The sequence below is a fragment of the Otolemur garnettii genome, unplaced genomic scaffold (genome assembly GCF_000181295.1).
Source record: "Otolemur garnettii isolate 467f Iridium unplaced genomic scaffold, OtoGar3 scaffold00007, whole genome shotgun sequence".
Classification (NCBI taxonomy): Eukaryota; Metazoa; Chordata; class Mammalia; order Primates; family Galagidae; genus Otolemur; species Otolemur garnettii.
This window is the reverse complement of record NW_003852402.1, coordinates 1,830,065-1,834,799: the sequence shown is the minus strand read 5'-3', so window position 1 is coordinate 1,834,799 and position 4,735 is coordinate 1,830,065. Positions and strand designations below refer to the sequence as shown.

The window sequence follows — 4,735 nt, the reverse complement described above, 5'->3', positions numbered from 1 at the left end:
TCTGTGCCCCCCTCCACCTGCAGGAGAGCATCTGTGCCCCCCACACCTGCAGGAGAGCATCTGTGCCCCCCACACCTGCAGGAGAGCATCTGTGCATGCTCAGGGTAAAGACAGCAGCTGTCGGGGAGATTAAGGGACCCTCAGGCTGAGAAGGCTCCCTGAGGAAGTGGCATCTCCACCCTAGCCAGGAATTCTTTGCCCTTGTCAAAGAATCTGGGCACAGACATGGAGGTCTTTGCCCCTGACGGCTGCATGTGTTTGAAAAAGTCAAGGAAGTGGGTAAGGATGAGGAACAGTACAGGGACAGGCTTCTGCAATGGCACAGAGAGTTTGGAGATTCTGGCAACTGTCACACACAGGGAACAAGCCCCTTCCTGGGGGCGGGGGGTATGTGGCAGTGCCTGGCACAAAGCTAGGAGCTGGAGCCTGGGGCACAAGCAGACAAGCTGAGCTGGACCCACCTGCCCCAGGCAGGGCCCTGGGGGTCAGCACACAGGGCTCCTCTATGCCCTCCTGGGAGACTGGAGCCTCCGGTTGAGAGCAGGTCTATTTACAGGCTGTTTGTCCCCCCTGGTTTTCCCTTCCACCCTCCCGCAGATCTCGGCAACATTCTTTTGGAAAATTCCAGCGTGGCTCAGCTGCACTGGGAAGAGAAACAGCTCAGAAGCGTGTGTCCAGACAGCTCCCAGTAACCAGGGCACCAGTGCTCTGGGGGGGAGGGGAGGCCGGTGGGGCCCTATTAGCCCTTCCCTTGGGTCCCCAGAGCTAAAACCCAGGGGACTCGTGGACTGCCTGGAAATGGGGGTTCCTAGAAGCTCCCCAGAGGCTGAGGAGCCACCTGTGTGGCTCCTGGAGGCAGGGTGCTCAGTGGTCAGTGTGCAGGCCGTTCCTGAAGGCACAACACCACAGACCCCTGTGCCATAAGTGAAAGCCAGAGTGGGCTGGAGACCCCACGGGGAATCCCAGCCCCAGGGCCAAGGGTGTGTCCTCTGATAGGTGAGCAGTATGTTATCTTAAAGGAAACAAGGGCAGAGGTTGTGAGACGCCCGCTTTGCTCTAACTCAGGGTGCACACAGGTGTGCAGTCACTGGCACACGCAGCTGGTTAGTGAAAGTGCCCAGGTCCATAGTGCTACTGCCCACACCTATCCCCATCACACAGGAGATGGCCATGACAATCAGAATGGAAATTTCCAGAGTAGCAACATGAGAAAGATATATCATACAAATCACCTTCTAAAAGCAGGGCAGAAGGGGCAGCTTCTCCAAACATTGTGGGTCTGAGGGGTGTCGGTGAGATGGCCAAGGGTCCACAGCCCGTGCCCACAGAACAGAATCTGGATCCTTATATGACAGCACTGAAGATCAGAGCATTAACCTCTTCTGGCTAAAAGCAGACCAAAGCATCACAGATCCAGATAGGGCAGTAGGAAGCTGTTTGCTAACATACTATAGAATAAAGAATTTGGCTACATTTCCTCCACTCCACCCCTGTGCTTTCCTGGGAGGGACCCTCTAAATCCTCAGAGGTTCCAGAGTGGCAGAAGCGTCTTTGCTGTTCATAGTGGGCCTGGACTACACCTCTCAATCCTCAGAGGTTCCAGAGTGGCAGGAGCGTCTTTGCTATTCACAATGGTCCCTGGACCACACCGGGTTTTGTGCTCATAGGTACTCAGGAGATGACTGAGGATGGGGGCTGGGCTTGCCAGAGTGTCTAGCTGTGAGATTTGGGGGGAGGGGTTGTGAGCCACGTGGTGTCAGCCGATCTCCCACCTCCAGGGAAGGATGGGCTGCAGATGGGGTTCAAACCCCAGCCACTGAGTTGATCCAGCACCCCCACACAGGGAAGTCCCAATAGAAACTCTGACACCAGCACCCTGCCCTGGTGTGTGCCCTGCCAGGCAATGCTCTGTGTGTGGTCACATGTCTGTGTGCCCTGTGCATCTCTCTCTGCAGCTGATTCTTATTAGCAATTGGTTTGTCACAATGAAAGTACAGTCCTGAGTTCCCACTTTGCTATGAGTTATTGAAGCTGAAGAGGTCCCTGGGGACCCCAGCTGGTCAGACTCGAGGGTGGCCAGGGGACCCTAGCTGGTGAGATGTGAGGGTGGCCTGGGGACCCCTGTGTGTGCAGGTAGTGTCTGAAGAGGTGGCCATCTTGTGGGGACAGTGTCCTTCATCTGGGGAGTGTGGCCCAACTTCCAGTAGTTGGTGTCCAAAGTTACCGCACAAACCAGTAACACAAAACAACGTTGAAATGTTAAAATTAAAGCATCATCCAAGACCTACCAGGGAAAAGAAAAGAAAAGACAGACTTGACAATTTTAATTTCCGACACTGTGTATTTCAATATAAATGGAATTAAATGGAATAAAGCGTCAATGTATGCCGTTAATATCTTAACTCTGCAGTGAGGACGGAAGACAATCCCACAAGGGCTGACCAAAGCAAAGCGGAACACACGTCTGATGCTCCTGAGAAGAGCTGAGGATGGAGGCGGTGTGCTGGGAGTTTAATAGATGCCTTTCAGATTTCGTCAGCCTCATTGGCGAAGTCCTTAGGAGGATATAGAACAAAGGAGACAGGCAGAACTTAAAATCACTGGGATGGTCTATGGCCATACCACCCTGAACACGCCCGGTCTCATCTGATCTCAGAAGCTACACAGGGTCGGGCCTGTTTAGTACTTGGATGGGAGACTGCCTGAGAATACCAGGTACTATAGGCTTAAAAAAAATAATAATTGGGATTATACAATTAGTAAACAAAATGATACCAGAGAAACTCTGAATCATTTTCAAGAATTCGTGAACCCTGAAAAAAATTCTATCCTCTTACTCTGTGCCTGAACTACCCCAACACATTGCAAAAGCTGAGTGGTGCAGGACACATCACTGACAGGTACACTTATAACAAAGACCAGCACACAGATCTGCACACAGGCTGTGTATCAAAACCCAGGGGACAGGGCCTGAACTGTGCATAGAGGGACAAATCCTTCATCTCTTCCTGAGAAAGAAAGAAAGGAATAAGAAAGGGAGGGAGGGAGAGACGGACAGGCTGGAGCGGGCATTCTGCTCCTAGTGGTGGCATCTGCAGCAGTGCAGGCCATTCAGGGAAGAACGCCTGCCTGGCCCTCCCCACTGACCACACTGATGGCCACTCTGCCCCATCTTGGCCCCCGCCCTATGTCCAAAGCACCCCCTGTGGCTCGTGTGCACTCTGGGCCCCCCTTCCTCTGTGTAGTCTGCACCTTCTGCTGGGGACACTCTGACATGCGTCTCTGGGGAATCCTCTGTGTCTTTCAGAAGGCACCTAAGACGTGGGGCCATCTCCTCAGAGCCTCTCTCTGCCCCCTGTGTGCTCTCATGGCCCCCTGGGCAGCTGCACTACTGTGCCTGGCCTCCATACCTGCCCTTTCCTGAGGATGGAAAGACCTCGAGGACAGGGGCCAACCTCATCTACAGTTGTCAACCCCCCACGGAACAAGGTGTCCTGCCCAGGGGAAGCATTCAAAGAGTATTTTGAATAACTTAATAGTTAAGCATATAAACTGACTAATTAGAGGCATGAGAAATACATAAATTGGTATATCAGTTGAGAACCCGTTTCTTAGAGTGTTAAAAATAAATACACAAAACAGACAAGCCAAGATGAAAAGAAAATAAGCACTACTAGAAAGAGCTGAACCTGAGTAGGGGAAGATGACAGCTGACACTCACATTCAGAAACATGAGGGAGACTGTGGACAGTGTGATGCCAATGAGGTTGACAGTATTCAGAAGACAGAGAAGAATATGCAGCTATGGGGATCAGCAACGTGGACTCAAGAAGCAGAAGACTGGGCTGTCAGGCTGTCACTGGAGATGTGGAGTCACAGAAGGAAATGCTTCCAAAGTTCTTGTGGAGGGAGGGCCTGCAGGAGCCCTGCCCACAAGAAGGGGGTGGAGCCTGCAGGAGCCCTGCCCATAAGAAGGGGTGGAGCCTGCAGGAGCCCTGCCCATGAGAAGGGGTGGAGCCTGCAGGAGCCCTGCCCACAAGAAGGGGGTGGAGCCTGTAGGAGCCCTGCCCATGAGAAGGGGGTGGAGCTCCCCAGAGCCCAGAATGGGAAGCTGTCCCAGAGAGCACCTCAGAGCCCACAGTGGGGAGCTTCCCTGGGACATAGGGGCAGGAGCTAGCCCCTTCTGTCCTGGCATGCCCTCAGCATTGGAGCCCCACAGGGGAGTGAGGCAAGAGGAGCACACAGACCCACCTCCAGTATGAATCTAATGCCACAGCAGCCATAGAGGGGACTGGGAAGTGGACCGTGAGCTTGAAAAGGACAGTCCATGAAAATTATCCTATAAAATCAGCACAGAGTTAAGTGACAGCTTAATTTCAGAGAGATAATGAAGGCAATGGGGCCAGTAGGAGGGTGGCCAGTGGCAGGGCAGAAGAAGGGAGGGACAGTGTGGGCCACGTGCCCCAAGTATGCAGGGGGCTGTGGCAACAGGGTCCCAGGAGGAGCAAGATGTTCCATTAAGTGGGATGAAAATCTTGCCCAGGGCACCTAGGACTGAGACCACACACCCTCCTCCCTCTAGCTTGGCGAATGGGGACATGTGGCTTGTCCACATGTGTCCTTGGTTTCTTCATGTGTGAAATGGAGGTAGGGGAACTCCCTGCACATAGTGTTACTGAGAGGACTGAGTGGACTGCTGTGTGTGAGCCATCAGGACAGCGTCCGGCACTGAGTG

The 4,735-nt window shown here is 53.2% G+C and overlaps 1 pseudogene; it reads left to right on the top strand.

Annotated features, from left to right (window-relative positions):
• The first annotated feature begins 2,608 nt into the window (after positions 1–2,608).
• Positions 2,609–2,727, top strand: LOC111723026 (annotated as a pseudogene).
• The last annotated feature ends 2,008 nt before the right edge of the window (positions 2,728–4,735 follow it).